Here is an 18,032-nt window from a genome sequence, read left to right on the forward strand (position 1 = left end):
TTGGCTAGGCGAAAAGTTTGATGAATGTTAAGGGAAGGACAAGCCTTCGTAGTTGAGGAAAGCTTTACGCACTTTCTTGATGGTCAAAAAGATTTCCGGACCGCGTTTGCACGGTACCTTGTTAATGAAGAAGAGCTGTAGCTGAGGCATTTGTTCCTGACAGTTCAAGCAGATCTCGCTGTTCCTGAGCTTAAGTCGTGGGGACAAGAAGGAGGACGTTGGGTGGTTCCTGCACTGCCCAGGGATAAGGCCACAAGCTTAGCAAGATGTCGGTTTAGGGTGTGAGTGCCTTAAAGTCCACGAGCTGGTTTCCTTTCCTCTGGATATCCGGTTTTCAACAGCACTCTGATGAAAATTCAACCAGATGGGGACGGTGTCTAGGTGGCTTGCGAGTTGGTTGTTCCCACCAAACTCAAGGGAAGAAGTTAACCTTGAAGGGCTTCTCTGTCGATGGAGTTTCAGGCAATTTGGACCTGCAGCAGGGCTTCGCCAGTCGTCCAGGAGTTGCAGCAGTCCTCTTCCTTCAGCTCGTCTTTGGTTCTTTCGTTCCAGTGGTCGACTCTGCTTTCCAAGTCTCAGAGACCTGCTTTTCAACAGTTTTCCCCCATTCATTCCAGCCTGGCTGTCACTCACACATCAGGCTGGCTGTCCTTGCTGGACAGCCAGCTGGCCAATCACGCCAGAGTGCATTCAGGTCTCCTAGGAGACTAAGCACAGGGAGTTTCGGACACCTCCCTCACATCCTGTCCACTCCAGAAACCCTGGTGCCAAAGAAGGGCTTCAGCACTGAAGCCCACCAAAGGCCAACGAACAAAGGGACCAAACCTGGTTTGGGGTGCAGAGACAAACACAAGAAGGACCTTTCCTAAAAGAAATGGCGAAAAAAGATGACCAGAGTCTTTTTACAGATAGGTCTTGGGCGCCATATTAAAAAACATGGCTGACCCAATTTTTAGCTACTGTTGTTAGTGGTTGGAAAAAATCATGGTAGTTAGATCTAAACCACTGCCACCAGCCATTTAAAATAGGAAAGGGTAACATTTTACTGTTATATGAGTGTTTTGACTTGGGGGAAGCTAGGCAACCCTTCCAGCACTCTATATTGATCGAGGTCAACAGCCTGCTCCGCCCCCACCAAACCCTGCCTTCTCGGGCGGCCACCGGCCACAGTGGGATCCCCCACCAGTTTTTCCATTTCCACCACTGCATACTACTGCCAATAATGTGCAATGACCAGAGCGCTGCTCCCTGCTCCAGCAAGGTCGGGAGCAACGTGGAGAGGCTTCCCATAGAGAACTGGCAGCCCTGGGTTCGTGGGGGAAGTTGCTAGTAGAAACCCAGCACATCCTGCCTCTCTGATGCCGGCAGGGAAATGATGACGTCTTCTTGTAGTGTCAGCGGCGCTGCGTTGCCGTTGCTATGGAGTCACCAGCCCATTAGAAGAAAGGCTCCAGGAACGTGGTGGGAGCCTGACGTAAATGACGTTCTGTTTTGCTCCCTTGATGCGGAAGGCATTTTCGTTTTGTAAACGTGAAAGGACTTTCGTTTGCTATTGTAATCATCGCTCTCAAAGTGCATGCTCTATCGGTTGAGACTGTACAAGAGTGTTTGAAAATTGAACAAACACCAGCTTTGGAGCGGACTAGTACTGACGAGTCAATGGAGGTAAGGTGTTTATTGCAAGGAAGCAAAGAACACGTACAACTACTGAAGAATCTCCAGTACCTCCAGACCCTAACGGGGTTTCAGCTATTTTCGGCAGTTGAGATGCCGTGTTTGAGGAAAGAAATGTAATGACAGTCCACAAGTTATCATTGACGGTGTTCGACAGTGAAGGAAGATGAATGATTGCACGACTTGCCCTTCGTTATTGTAAACGCAGTATCATTTTACAAGGGCTTATATTTAATGTTTTAAAAGCCATATCATTGTAGGAGTTTAACTGCACAGAGTTGACAGTGAGGGAAGAGGTATACCTGCACAACGTATTTTTAAAAGCAGTATTTTTTTGTTGTTTTGTTAAAGGTGTTTACAAATATTGGTGTTACGGAGAGAGACATGATAACATACTGATAGTATTTTTGGTATTTAAAAAAAAATTAGGAATATTGTGATTGTGATAAAGAAAGTGTTTTGGAATGCTAAAAAGCCAACAGTAAGGAACTTTAATAGGTCTACATAAGTTTTACGACCTGCTAAACTGTAGTACCATCTACAGTATATGAATTAGAGTAATGTGCATATGATTTTGAAAGGAGATTGCATTGGAGTATTAGTTATAATGTACATGGTGTATGGGCTGTTGTCTTGTCATGTTATGTGTTGTGGTCTAACAAAATATGAGTAAAAAAATGTTTGGCTCGTATAACAAATATTGGATGACATGGCATCATCTGATACCTAGCGCCTCCTTTATTTGTTTGCGCTAGGGCGGTTTAAAAAAAAAAAGTGTGCTTTATGTGGAAATTCGAAATGCACCTGTTGTGAGGTGCCTCTGGTGCAGCCACGGGGATGAGAATTGCACCAGGTGATAGCAGTAAGGGTTTGACTGCCCCAGTTTTTGAGATTTGGGCCAGTACCCTGAAGAGTCCTCTCTTGGGAAATAGAGGTGAGTTAGAAAAAACAAGTGAGGATATTATCCCTAGTAGAAGGAAGGGATAAAATGTAAAGCCTCCAAATAATGGGTGTGCTGTTGGGAAATTATACAAGAATGCGCTCAGTGATTGCAATAAGAGTGCGCATCATAGGAAAATTGGGAACATGAAAAAGGCATGGGTGCACGAAATTTGAGCATTAATAGAGGATCTAGGTTATTGTATCCTTGATGTAGCTACGTGTACAAAGGTAGGCCAATGTTTTATCTCTGTAGTTTTTTTTCTTCTGTAGACAGTGTTCGAAGTTAGGGTGTTCTATTAGGTCCAAATGTGGTACTGCCAGGAGTACCGCCTGTTCAATCATATGTGGGGTTGGCATTTGTTGTGTGTGTATAAATGCAGTTGTGTGCGTCGGTTTTGTTTGATGAAAGGGTGTTTATGTTTTCGCTGGTGAGGTCTGATGAAAGGGTGTTTGTTTTTCTGATAGTTCTTACTCTTGTTGGGAATGACTCTTTGGGTAAGTATTGGGAGCTGATTGCATAGCTTGGGTGTCTTGTTTGTGAGGGTGGAAGATGTGTGAATTACGTACCCTTTCTGTGCTTGCTGTACGTGGCATGGGCAGTACCACCCTCCCTGAGTGTTAGTAAGGTTTGGACGTTGGCGGTCTGTATGTTCCGCGCAGGCTCTGCATCAGCGAGGCATGTTGCATCCTGTTCCAGTATTTTGCTGATCCTTTCCCCACCCCGTGTTCCCGCCTTTTGGTGTATAGATGGTTTTTGCTGGTTCCCATCTTTGGGAGTTTGTGCCAGGGTGTGGCAAACCCTGTATCCAGGTTTGGCAGCTCTGGATGGGAGGTTGCTAGGTGTTGAAGCAGAATGCTGTGTGACTGGTGTTGCATCTGGGTGTGCATGTTGTTTCTGGTGGTGTGTTCCTCTATAGGAAAGGGAGATGTTGTGTGGAATATGACTGTGGAATATGACTGTTTGTAGGAAGGGAGATGTTATGTTGTGTGTTAGTTCTGTGCAGTCTCGCTGGCCATGAATGCATGCTGATAGCATGTTGGTGTATGTATGATGGACAACTCAGAGGAATGTTAAGTGAATGTGATGTGTGAGTGTTCCAGGAATGTCAGTTGGAGGCATGAGCTGGATGTGAGAGGATGGCTGGTGGGTGTCTCTTGTGACTAGATCTATGCCCATATCTACCTACCCATGTATCCTGTAAATACCTGCAATTAATTGGAGATGCATAAATGTACCTATGTACAATAAAGCTACCTGGACCTACTACTATGGCTCCACAGCTGGCCTGTGTGTGGACAGTGAACTTCACTCCAGGGTATTTATAGCATCCACCTGTACTTTAAGTAAATCTCACCCCTGATGCACATTACAAACCCCCAAAATACACAAATACCCTCTGACCAATATTGCCTCACTCCTATGATGTACATTAAATCTCGCCAAAATACACTGAAATAACAAGGAAAAAAAACCAAAACAACTGAATCTGCCTGTACTTTAAAATACCCCTTCCCGATATTGCTGCTCTGCATTAAAGTAACAATCGACATGAGATAACTTTAAGACTTACCATAAAACAAATTCAAGCACCAAATAACAATCAACTATACAAAATATGCTTTGTAACAGAGGAATCTCTCCTGCTCTAGCAACGTCTTGCCTTCCCACTCCGTCCCGCTAGTGTGGTCGTGCCTTTCCGCTCGTACAATGCCTTGCTTTCCCACTCGTGCAAAAAAGATGACGAAGTGAACGTTGAAACCCACGTTATGCAGAGCAGTCCATGTGATGAATTGGAGGCGGAGGGTTACTATGGTCCGTTTCTCGAATGGGAACTAGACACTACCCTTAATGAAATGCTCATGTCCCGATTCCAGGCAGCATCAGGTGAGTGCATGCGATCTAGCTCTTGTAGTGAATTTTATATGCATTTCTTTTAGCATCCATAACCTGGGCATTTGTCCAATAGCTATGCCGTTTGTATCCAACATTACTCACTTGTCAGCCCTTTTCGTTTCCCCTCCAGTAAGGTGCTGCATGAGACATTTCTTTTGTTTTGGCATAACAAGGCCGCAGATTTATTTTTACATGTACATAACCACTGCAAACCGGTATTAAAATTAGATCCAAAAGGTGTGGCGACTGCTCCTCGTCCTGCTTCCCCCTTTACCTCCATGTTGAATTGCAGGCACAACTCCCCCAAGGCCTTCGAGCCTGAGAAACTGCCTGCCCCTGCAGGTCTTTGCGGACTGGGGGAGCGCCGTTTGTTGGGGGGAAGTTGAGCCCCAATTGCTACCGCCAGACACCCCTGCCGTTTAGACTCCCAGGAGGCGCTGTCTAGAATGGGCGAAGCCCCTTCCGGTTTAGCAATGGCTCATTCGGAGTCTTTGTCTTATCATAGGTTGCCACAACCCGCCTGTCCATCCTGCGACAACGACGTCCAGGCTCTGTCATAACTGTAGGGTGGGAGGGTGGGAAAACGAAGTCCTCCACTTTTGGCGGGCGCCCGGCTGCTGGACGAGCTGCAAGTGCTCCTGTGCCGGGCGCCCGCCGCTTTTATGTCCCAAGCCCCGCCTCCTTCCTTTGTTGCCCTTCGCAGGCTTTCCCAGGCTCTTGGCGCCCTTTCCACTGGCTCCTTTGCCGCCCTCTCCCCTGCCCCTGGGGGGGAGGGGCAAGAGAGCGTAAAGGAGGAAGGCCCCTGCCCCGGTTATCGGGGTGCCTCCTCCACTTGCTGCGCTCTCCGTTCGTCACCTTCATAACCTGGGCATTTGTCCAATAGCTATGCCGTTTGTATCCAACATTACTCACTTGTCAGCCCTTTTCGTTTCCCCTCCAGTAAGGTGCTGCATGAGACATTTCTTTTGTTTTGGCATAACAAGGCCGCAGATTTATTTTTACATGTACATAACCACTGCAAACAGGTATTAAAATTAGATCCAAAAGGTGTGGCGACTGCTCCTCGTCCTGCTTCCCCCTTTACCTCCATGTTGAATTGCAGGCACAACTCCCCCAAGGCCTTCGAGCCTGAGAAACTGCCTGCCCCTGCAGGTCTTTGCGGACTGGGGGAGCGCCGTTTGTTGGGGGGAAGTTGAGCCCCAATTGCTACCGCCAGACACCCCCGCCTTTTAGGCTCCCAGGAGGCGCTGTCTAGAATGGGCGAAGCCCCTTCCGGTTTAGCAATGGCTCATTCGGAGTCTTTGTCTTATCATAGGTTGCCACAACCCGCCACGCCAAAGGTGGGTTACCGCCCACCGTGGCTCCCCCCTTTCCGGGCTTATAACTCCAATAATTTTGTGCAGATATTCCAGAAAAACAAATCCATTCCTTGCTCCGACAAATGCACTCCGACTTCCAAGTAGTACTCCCTGTTTTCCAGGTTGACCAACCATGTCTGATATGCTGCAAGCCTCTCCCTTTGCAAAACTTAGCCATGACCCACTTCAACTTCCTTCTTGAATTCTCCACGGCCGCCTGACTCTCAGCGGCCCTCCATTCCTGCTTCGAGATGATTTCTGACCACACGGTTTCGGTCTCCCCATTTCCGCCGATAACTCCTGCAATGAAGACATCATTTCCCTGAGCAAGATCCCCCTCACCAGACCAGCCAAGTCTTTGCCACCGGGGTGCACCACCAGAAAATCGGGCCTCCGATGTTCCCTCAGGAGTCTGCGCACGTGCCCCGCAGCTGTGCCCACTCCATACCTGGCACTCCATGCCATTGCACCCGGTATTCCCCGGCGGTCAACTCCTCTTGCTTGGCTTGACACAAACGAACGGTCCACCACCCAGGCGGACCGTCGCCTTCCTTTCGTCGGTGCTACTGAGAGGAGATAGGAGGGGAGAGGAACCGTTATTCTTACATTTTGCCGGGCCTGACCTATCGCTTAAATCAACCAGACTTCCAGCCCTCAATCTGCCTGATTGCTTCTGCTCCCAGACCCATCCCTGCTGCTGACGTGGCTGCCCCTATCCCGAAGGAATGTGTCCCGTAGACCCCCATCGAGGACCCTGCTTCCACCAGTGCCATGTCCATTACCTATTTAAACTGAAAAAGACTAGAAGCTGACCCCTCGCTATGCACCAGAACAGGCTCCTCCTCCCTCGTGCGAGTCTTCAACCTCAAATACGCGCTTACGCATCATACTGACAAACCGGGCTGTCCCGGGTACCCCCTAACATGCTGCTTCTTCCTCTCCCCGATTGATCCGTCTTGGATCTCCTCCGCAACCTGTATACCCGCTCTCCTTGTACCCCTATGTCACAGCTCCTCCGGAAACTCAAACCTTTACCCCTTCTCGTTGGCTGGCACCAACTCGCTTACTCTTAGCGCCCCACTTATAACAATATACATTTTGCGATAACATTTTTCCCGACCCAAGGGCGCTCCCCCCTTGTGTTTCCCTTGCGCGTTTTTGCTTCAACCCACAGGCCCCTAGCCTCAAGCCCTCTGGCTGCCGTACCGTGTACTCCCACGGTCGCTCTTGTCTGTTCTGGAGACTATGTATCTGACATATTATGTTATGATATGTTATTTTGCACTCATATAGCGCCTTAAAACCCATCGTTATGGTCTGGAGGCGCTGGTGGGTTGCACAACTTTGGGAACCGAACATACGATATGCATGTACCCCTGGTCCTCGGCCAGCTCATATGCCACCAAAAGTCCCCTAATATCCAAACTCGAAACTGTTCGTGCCTGTACCTTGCCAATGGGTCCTCCTTTGATAATCCTGTCCCCGACTTCAGCCAGTTAACGCACACCAGATACCTTCCTACTAACTGCAATATCTGTCTCCTAGTCCGTTGTAAAGGCTGCCTAAGCCGTACCTGGTCGGGTCAAGTTAATCGGCACGCATCTTCATTTCAAATACAAACCATTGTGAACACATTAAAATCTCAACCCTGGGGCCCACAAGTAGTCCCTGACGCCGCCGCCTCTCTGCTAACATCATACCATATGCTTAATGGCCAGCATTTACTCCGGGCGGACCAGGTGCTGGACTGCGGTCTGGTTAGTGTCATCCTGCTCCCTAGCGAGGTGAAACTACTTCTGCATTTATATAGCGCTATGAACCCTCAGGTATCTGTGCGCTGCTCATTCTTACTGAACAGCTGGGATTGGCCCTGCCGGGAATCGAACCTGTGTCCCCCAGGTTCAGCCCAGATGTCAAAGTGAGAGCTCCCTCCTGTCATGCAGCTCTACTTGATGCTGGCCCCCCGCGAAAGAACGTGGCTCCGTACCGCAACTTGTAATGCAGCCGGCCCTCCCTGAGCATCGCAAGGCCAGCCCTCATTCACCCGCCATCCCCGCGCAATTTGTAACACAATTACTGATTGCAGGTGCCCGTAGGTAGCCCACCTATCCCTGTGCAACGGCCCTGTTCGCGCATGACTCCCTTGAGAAGGCCGTGATTAACCCCTTCGCCAGACCCTCAACCGCCACGTGAAACCTACTGAAACCTGCGGTCTTTATGGTCATAACTCCCCCATGGCCACATTAATCCCATCTTTAGTAACCTGCTATGCGCATCCGTTCCCCCTGTGGTGAAAGACATCGTCTGGCCACCATGCTGGTTACTGCCCCATGACAGTAATGTAGGTGATCGTAATTGTGAACACCTTCCGTTCACAAATGTAACCCCTAAACTGATGGTGATACTCCCAGCCACGGCTGCCGACCCTCCTGCACCAGGTGAAGCCTGACATTTTGACTAAGTGGCACGCTAGCCGCTCGAGGCCCCCTGGTTCCTGTTTCCCCTTCACACGGGCCTACCTCCACGCGCTATTGTGCACTAATGCTGTTCATCCAATGAACTCGCAGTTGCTAACTGATAACATCCACTTCTGAAACAATTGAAGGATTTGCCCAAAAGCTTTCTCCCCAAAAGACATCACCCATAATACTAGATTTTAGTGCGTACAATTCCCTTATCCCTACGACATTTTTCTCAGCACACCAGTGCCCTAGAAACCGTGTGTTTTTAAAACCAAAGGGGGCCTTCCACAATGCTGTGCGCGACCTTAAAGGAACTCCCTTTCTCCTGCCTACCTAATGCGCAGCCTAGCGGCAAATAGCCAAAAATTAAACCCCCCGACCGCACTGGGGGTGCACCCTGTGGGCAAAGGGTGACATGGAGTGTACATCGTAGAAACCTACCTTCCTAACACAACAACGACCCTCCACCTGTATTACAAATGCACCCAATGCGCCGACGCATTTTTCTCATGAACCAAGCCGAACGTTCCAATTAAATCGCTACTTGACGTCACTGCGTCACTATTTGCTTCAATTCCCAGTCGTCCCCCTCCGATGTTCTTCCTCCCAACTTCGGAACTGCCTGCTACAACGTGGACAGGCATCCTAGTTAACATTCATATGATCACCCACGACACATGTTCACCCCACTCGTCAACCGCCGACTTCTGAAAATACCTCGTGTGTGGCGGAGGTCCTCGCTCATGCCCCTTGCAACTTTTCTCATATATCGCGAGACCTCTTCACAAGTTAAAGATGTTGCCCCGCGTTGATACACTGCTACTGGATAATTCCAAACTCGCACATTACCAAAGCGCAGGGTCCTTTCGGTAACTCATGTCATGTACTACATTGCCGTTCTATGAGCTGTTTATGTTAGGAGTGCTCTATATATTTATCCCAGCCTGCATTTCCGCCACCCATGCGGGGTGGTTACATAACTTCATGCCTTGCAATATTACACGGACGTCCTGTAATGGCAACAGCAACCCCCTACACCACTAGCCAAGCGTTCCCAACTGGAAATATCGCCTGATGCCAGAGCAGGTGGCAATGCGGTATACAACAACACCATACACGCTGTAGTACAAACTAAAACAACTCCCAGCATCTACCAACACTCCAATATAGCAGAGAACGCTGCCAGTGATGCCCAGACGCCATGACCTATACTACTGCAAGCCCCACTACAGGTTGTAACACTGAAAATCCCTAGCTCACATGTTAACACACGCGTCGTGTACCATCCTAATATTCGCTGGTGCCACCGCGCAAGGTTTCACCCCCCTGAAAGTCGCTGATGCCACAGCACAAGGTTTCACCCCCTGAAAGTAGCTGGTGCCACAGCACAAGGTTTCACCCCCTGAAAGTAGCTGGTGCCACAGCACAAGGTTTCACCCTCTTGAACGTCGCTGGTGTCACAGCACAAGGTTTCACCCCCCAGAAAGAACAACCTTCCTTTTATCAAAAAAGGGGGGGGCTTGCTACAGCCGTTTCATACCCCTGTACCATACAACAGTTATGCATCTACGCAATTTCAGTGCCACTCATTATGTTCTTTCCCGTAAAGCATTAAGTTCAAATCAAAATAACACTCGGCTGAACTAACAGTCTGCTGATACAATTTTGCACAAACCTCGATACGAAATATACACAGCAGTTTCAAACGCGTGTATTTTCCAAATACATCGACTCTGGTGCGACCCGAACCCACAACCTTTGAAATGCTTTACGGCATCCTTAGCAGTCCAACGCGCTATCCATTGCGCAACAGAGCCTCCTAACAGGCTTAGCACAGTGTGCATTTTTATAGCGCTACAAATTTTTACCCCCAGTGTGCGGTGCTCATTTATCGACCTCGGACGGATGAAAGGCAGAGTTGGGCCCCGCCGGGTTTCAAACCTGCATTCGCATGTTCTGCACAGATGTCCAAAGCTAGCGCTCTGCTCGCTGTGCCACCTGACTGGCTGGATGGGGGCCTCGGGCATTTTCAGAACCCCAGTACAAAAGTCTGTAAATTTGAGGCGATAAAGCCTAGGCTCGGGGACTATTTATTTTCCGCCCCTATACAAAAATCGAGTGTGCCGTTTCAGATAAGCCCTGCCATTCGATAGCCTGCGAGCAGGACTATACTTCATGCACTCATCCGGAAAATCCAACCCCTGCTCGCGTTATCTCTTGCCTGCCCTGCAAGTGCCATAAATTCCCCCAACTCAATCCTAGCGGAGGAAATGCCTGCGGACTCTTGGCCTCGCGGCATAAGTGGCGCCTAGCGCCACCCATCAACTCCACACCCTACCTTAGGTAAATCTGCCGAACTCCCGAATAGACGCCCTGCTCTCTCCGCCTCGTGAGCAACTGGATTCGTCCCTGGGCTGGAATTTCTGCCGCCACTCCACCCGGACCGCTTCTCTCTCCTTAACCCCCGACAAGGAACAGGAAAACTGGAATCAGTCCTTTCTCCCCCAACGAAATCCTCTTTCCATGGCACGAAAACAAAGTCCTCCACTTTTGGCGGGCGCCCGGCTGCTGGACGAGCTGCAAGTGCTCCTGTGCCGGGCGCCTGCCGCTTTTATGTCCCAAGCCCCGCCTCCTTCCTTTGTTGCCCTTCGCGGGCTTTCCCGGGCTCTTGGCGCCCTTTCCACTGGCTCCTTTGCCGCCCTCTCCCCTGCCCCTGGGGGGGAGGGGCAAGAGAGCGTAAAGGAGGAAGGCCCCTGCCCCGGTTATCGGGGGGCCTCCTCCACTTGCTGCGCTCTCCGTCACCTTCATTAACTTTGACGTTCTCACCCCTTTGTTATAATGTTGAGAGGAGCCCTTTTGCAACCTCTTGAAATGCACGTTGAAGCTGTAATTTGTTGTATTGTACTTATCACATGTTGAAATTAAACATTGTAAGTACGTGACTTTCTAAACGTCTGGTTTTGAAATTACACAGGGCAGCAGCCTGTTGGTATCGTAGACAAAGTAGCCTGCTTTGAAGCTCATTTACGGTACGGTTCAGGCTCTGGAATGCTTGCAGTCGCGGTAACTGCTGTGCAGCTACTACACAGACCCTGCTCTTGTGTGAGTGACTACATATATATCAGGCCTGTTTCTTGACCCGGGCGAAGCGGGCGGCTGCACTGGGTGCAATTGCCCTGGCCCGCGGACGGCGAAATTTCCCTGGGTGTGGGGCGCGATTGTCGTGGAGAGAGTAGCGGCAGCTGCTGACTGGCAGTCACATAGTACTTGCGTAACATTACGGAAGTCAGAGACTGTCTCCGAACCTTTGCACCCCTTGGGGTGGGGGCATAAAAGGGTGCCTTTCCTGGTGGCTGCCCGCCTTTGTAATCAAGCAGGAAAAACACACCATGGAGGAAAAAAAGACGGCTGCCTTTGAGCGTTCCCGGCTGCCCGCCCGACACTCCAGTTGCTTTCTACCCGGACCTGTGCGGAAAGAAAGAAGACTGCATTACCTCTCCGACTCGCTTCTGTGCAGAACTACTCAGAAAGAAGGTAGGTACAGCCTGATGCTTCTAGCGTTCGGCTGGTGCTCAAACAGTAGTTTGCATAGTTCAGAGTGCGTTCTGAACTATGTTCTGGACAAGAACGGGTAAATGGGAATATTTTGTTTTACACTTTCCTAGCCCATATTTTTTTCCAACGTGTAGACTCCTGCCTTGGTTGGATCGAGTGTGTGTATTGGAATCACTTTGCTGTGTTCCTGCTTCCCCTTTAGAATGTATCCGTGCTTGAAAGGGGAAATGGCAGAACATAGCTGCACTCTGTTCTGTCCCAAAAAAAGTATAAACGGCAGAAATATTTCTCAGAGTTGAAAGTGTATATTGGAAGTTGCTGCTGTTCTGGGTACTTTCAGCCACAACCTTTTTACTTAGCGGGGGCATCCCAGTGCCGCCCCCCCTCCATTGACTTGTTCCCTCAGGCCACCGCCCCCCCGCCCCCACCCCCAGCGCTACCCCGACCCAGTAGAGGTTTGTCAGCCAGAAATAACACACCAGACACTTTGTAAGGTTGGAAGAGTAAATGCCACAGCAGCTTTATTTGCATAAAGTCTTGGAGTTATCTTACAGGCGATCCGTAATTCACCACACCACCGGTTCTTCTATGCCGTGTGGGGTTACCTAGGTTACCCTTGCCCTCCCCCACCCCCTCCCTTACCGTCCTCGTCCGGTGGACACCTCGGGTAGAGCCCAGCCCTTGCTAGCAACCTATCTCTACCCCTGGCCATTTGATGCTTCCCGTTTGTCATACTTCCCGCCAATATTCCTTATACATTCTGCACGACACCGCCCTCCGGTGCCGGCTAACACATGGGACAGGCCTCTGACCCCCTCAGCACCATATGTCCGGATGTTTGCCCAAGATCACACTATTATCTCCCCATGCAATTCCCCCCCACTGACCCATTTGGCATGGTACACCGCTCTCCTGGCTCACTGCTACCTCTGGCCCCAAGCTCCCCACCTACGCACCCCTCCACCGTCAACCGGCATTTGAATCATTGATGAACACTCTCTGTACCGCACCTCGGTTTCCTGTGTAGCAGGAAACATAACGTGTATCAGCGCTATAACCCCTATTCTACATTGTGCACAATCAGAAATCGTCGTTGCCCAAACAAACCAAAGCCGGCGGCCAACCCTGAGGCCATCCACCGATCACCCCAATAATTGTTGCGCGGCGGCCGCATGCTGCAACCTACGGCGGCCTCTCCATGTATGCCAGTCCGGTCAACACAAAGGTCCCGCAGCCCTTCGGTACTGTGGACGATGATGCTTCACATGCAACTCTATTAACAAATTAAATACTACTCCAGCGACACGCATCCGCAACACCTCTCTCTAGCCCCCCTCCCCGAGTAGAAAACACCAGGCAACCGACGGACACCCTGCTGGGAGAATAATGCTCCCTCGTTCCATTCTGCGCCAAGCAGGGGGGGCGTTCCTACCCCATGCTGGCTGAGCCTTGCCCTTCCCCCGCCCGCGCCAAACCACAATTTGAGCAGTGCCCCCACCCTCCTAACTACTCCTAACGCACCGCTGCTAAACATCCTTCTACCTTTGAAAGCGCCCGCCGGTCACCTCAGAAACACTACTGGTCAGCATACAAGTCTTCCCGGCATTACGTTACCTTTCCTTCCCCCTGGAACCGAAATCTGCAGCAGCTGGAACTCCTGGATCACCCATGCCCGAACTCCCACTGCACTCTTGGAACGGCGTCGTCTCCAAAGGGATCCTTTCCTGGGACAGGTAAACAAAATGCGTCCTCCGGCGGGGGCAGAAACCGAGGGATAGAGAACGGGCGCGTTGAAGACCCTCCCCCTTTATAGGGCCTTCCTCTCCCTCGATTTCCTGCCCCCGCCTCTCTTACCCCCCACTCTGAGCCTCTTCCGGGGGTGTTTCTATGGCCCATATCCCCGCCCCCTGACGTGTCTGACGTTCGCCCGCCATTGTTGGTTTCAATTGGACATGTTTGAAACTTGGTACTGTTTTCTGCAGTTCGGAGAACTTCATTTGTTTAGAGTCAGGATTCGGGGCAGGAACATATGGGCAGGAACATATGGAACTAATTACACTTCTTTTCATGGTTCCATTGAAGTTCTATCCCCATGCAAATTCTTCTTCGTCCTGGAGGGAGTCCTTTCTCGTTCTGAGTTGGCTGCAGTGGTGCAGCTAGGAATTCTCGACAGGGTGAACATGCGCTGTGTACACGTGGGCCTATGGTAAAGCTCCCCTTAAACCAAGGGTAATATATTTGATGAGATGGTTTGTTTGCTTATGCTCGGGCCCGCAGACAAGAGCCGAGTTTGAGCTTTGATAGTATATCTGTATTTCATTGTTTAGAACAGCAAAATGGTACTCCTTTCATCGGCAGGGAAGGATGATGGGCATAAAGGTTCTGGCCAGAATTCGAAAACGCAGGCAGTGCAAAGATCTCTGGAGGTTTACATGCATGTGTAACTGGCCCTATGGGGGGAGCCCCTCTCGTGGACAGATGTAAATGTTTTCTGCTGCACAACAGTAATCTGCATACAAAATAACTCTGAAGTGTGAATATTTGACCACTAGTAATGTAGTGAGACCAATGCCCACTTTGTGTCACGTGCTTTTTTTTTTCACACTCATGTTTCTTTAAAATAGGCAGAAGAAGCACTCTCTAATCCACTTTTACGGGGAGCTGCCATTTTTTCGTTTCATTTTGCATTCCTGTAAAGGTTATATAAATGGGCCTACAAGTACCAGAATGAAATCTGAACTGAGGTTTATTATTTCAGTCCAGAAATTGGACTACTTGAGATCCTGTCCTGTGGGTTGAATTACTTTGAAAAGCTCTACACAGGCCCCTGAAGGCCATGTGTGATGGACAGATGGTATAGTAAATGGGCTCTACTTCTATGTTGAAGGGTTTCTGCCATTTAATAAGTGACCAAATGTAAGTTGTCTTTCTAAGATTATGCCCAGCTGGTGTAAGGCTCAAATAAGGACGGCCATGTAGAGTGAAAGAGATTAAAGTGGGACAGAAAACGAGATAATCAAGGAAAAGGTGTGGAAAGCAAGATTAAGAAAGGGGGAACGAAAGAGTGGAAAATATAGGCCCTATGGGGGAAGCAAAATGGGGGCAGAGATTGCACGTGAGAAGGGGAGGCAATGGGCGGTTAAAGGGCAAGAGTGAGATGGAAGAGAGCTGAGGGTTGGGGTAGATGTGACTCGCAGGAGGAGGAGGAGTTGAAATGTAACTGGGCGAGAGCACTGTGACGAGGACTGTGTAGGGGCCGCTGTATCACGCTTACTGTGAAATGCACACCGAAATGTGCAAATTGGCTAAGCTGCAGGTGGACTCTATGAATGGAGTCCAGCCCTCCGTGCTCACATCAGCTGAATGCTTCCTTTTGATGTTTCGTCAGAAGAGTTGTTTGCTGATTAGTACTTTCCTTTGGTACAGAACACCCTCCGGGTACTGAAAAGTGAACGCTCATAGATGTGCCAGTAGGCTGTATTGACCTGCAGCCTATGTGTGAAGTTGGTCCTAGGTGAAGTGAGGGATGCTCTTACCCTCAGGCCACACCCTGCTTTTTATTTACCTTAGTGCCCCTTGCTTCACACTAGTCTCGTAACGAAGCTCACCAGCGCTCCTGTGGTTTTCTGTTTCTTCACCTCTGTATTGTTCTACTTCAGTTTTTGCTTTCTTAATTGTTAAAACAAAGACCGTTCAGTTGAGGAATATTGTATTAGATCGATTGAGTTTCTAGTCGGATGCTGCCTGCCTGTTTGATCTGGAGGCTGGCATCTGTTCTGTAGATAAGTAGGATGTTTCCACTGTATGGCTATGTAAATGAGTCAGGCTGTGATCGAGACCTTCTGACCTTTCCTTCCGCACAACTATCTGACAGCACCATCACTTTAAAAGTGACTTTCAAATGACAAACGGCACTCCAAAAACTGCTCAACAATCTGACCCGATTTGACCTGTTTGAGGTCATTGGTGAGATGTAATTGAAAGAAAACCCAAGGTCCTAATTCAAGCAGCCCTTTCTCTGAACCAATAGTTATTGCCTTTCACAAACCTTAAAGTGCAGTTCATGTTAATGAGTGGAGTTTCCAGACTACCCTTTTACCCAATCTGTCAATTCAGAGCCTTGTTTTTTTGCAGTTGGGTTACAGCGTATTTGGTTGAGAGAGGGATTGACGCTTGCAATGTGAGATGGTGAACTGGAACCTGTCAGCCAGTGGTAGGGATTGGCATACATTGTATTTTTCCGAATGCTAGAAAAGTTTTGTTCAAATAGGTATGGCCATGATGTAGCCTCTCCAAATTTGGCCCACTTTCAACTAAGCACCTTTTAGAATGGAGCCTCCTTTCCGCTACTTTGCTTGGCAATCAATGCATCATTTAAACTGAAAAGACTTTTTAAAAAACGTTTTTGGGGAGTTGGAATTATTCCTAGCAAGAATATTGCAACATGTTATAATTGGGCCATACTTTATGGCTATTTCGTTTACTTCAGGCATTTGAACGTACTGGCAATGTCGAAATCAATAAGACCTTTGGGAGCACAGAACCAGCAGAGAAAAAACAAGTGGCACAATGTATCAAAAGTGCCAAAGTACGGTCTTCATTTTTTAGGAGGGAAGAGAAGAATTCAAATGAAGTAGATAAGCGCCCTCCCCAAGGCCAGGCAACTGACATTCCTGAGAAAATGGTACAGCCTGTGGTCATGCCACAAGTTTCAAGAGATGAGGCCTAAAGAACCCAAGCACTAGAGGGCAATGATTTCCAACAGGAACAATGCACTAAAACGTGTTGGTTTGAAGACATTTTTTCATGGCTTAAATCAATACCTGTAGTGAACAGAGAGTGTGTCAGCGGAAACAAAATTCAAGTTAAAGTGGTGACCGGCAATGGGTTGGGGAGAGAGGGGGCCCCCGAAATTCGGAATCACAGATCAGGCCATATAAACCAAACAATAATTGAAAAACATGAATATTTTATTTAAATTTCATTTGTTTAAAACATACATTTTAAATTTTGTTACGAGCTCATCTCTAAATAGCAGCATATTGTTGTAGAATAAAGTGCATAGTGAAACAAAGTGCCAATATAAAACCAGACTGAAAATTCAGTCAGTATTAACTTCATGTTGCCAAGCTGTCTGAACCTCAAGTCGGCTGAAGAGGGTCCCCCGGCTGGTGGTCAGAGGCTATGGCCGCATTTAATAATGTAGAGAAAACCCCAAAAATATATGGACAAGGCAATAGTAGTTCCTAATTAGAAAAAGGGATGCCATACGTCGACTACTGTACTGTCATGACCTACTATATACACTAGGTCTGACATATACACAGGAAGTAGTTTCGATGGTGCGGAGCATCTAGGCTGTTTCACGGTTGATGCCCATCTTCTTCAGGACGGCGCACTCCCGTTGGAATATTTGCCACTTGAAGGTTTTAATGTAGCAATAAGGCAATAATACACACAGGAATACAGAATTATGCAAACTGAATCCATAATTTTACCAATATCTCAACTTTGAAACTGGCCACTTGTTCCCGAATGTACATCCTGGGAAATGTGTATGGACCTGTAGGGCAAGTTCTCAGTCAAGTAGAACGTCAGTCTGTGCGCGAACCATCCCGCCTTCGTTGAATCCTCAATAGCTCTCCCCAATACCTGGACATGTGCGTGATCAAATCGTAATGGGAGGGCCACGGGCTATGCCACCTCCTAGTTATTCATACCCAAAGGATGACAAAAATAGGCACTTTTCATCTTCATATGGGCGCAGGGTATTACCTAACAAAGAAACAGTCTCCAGGCCATGGCTGCAATATTCTATTTTGACTGATAGTCTGCTGTTTTTGCTGTAGGCTTTTTGACCCTATGCCAAAAACAAAACTTGATAGTGATGGCATTAATAACTGGAAGCATATTGGTAACTATTTGAAAATGCACAAAGGGTCTCCTGAATATGCCAAATCCAGTGGGAAGTGGGTGGATGCTGAAAGGTGCCTCACAGGACATGTTGGTATTGATTCTATCATGCAAGATCAAATATAGGCAGAGAACAAGTGTTGGCGCGCTGTGCTTGAAAGAATTATGCCAGTTGTTGTCTTTCTAGCCAAAGATAATTTGGCATTTCGTGGCTCTTCAAACAAGTTACTTACT

General features: G+C 48.6%; 1 protein-coding gene across 1 annotated transcript in view; it reads left to right on the top strand.

The window, feature by feature from the left end:
* The first annotated feature begins 1,399 nt into the window (after positions 1-1,399).
* Positions 1,400-18,032, top strand: part of RNF141 (ring finger protein 141) — a 473,212-nt gene continuing 456,579 nt past the window's right edge. Inside the window, exon 1 of the mRNA XM_069623656.1 lies at positions 1,400-1,665. The gene's annotated coding sequence lies outside the window, so the exon portion shown is untranslated. The remainder of the gene's footprint in view (positions 1,666-18,032) is intronic.

The sequence above is a fragment of the Ambystoma mexicanum genome, chromosome 11 (genome assembly GCF_040938575.1).
Source record: "Ambystoma mexicanum isolate Mex_15411 chromosome 11, UKY_AmexF1_1, whole genome shotgun sequence".
NCBI lineage: Eukaryota > Metazoa > Chordata > Amphibia > Caudata > Ambystomatidae > Ambystoma > Ambystoma mexicanum.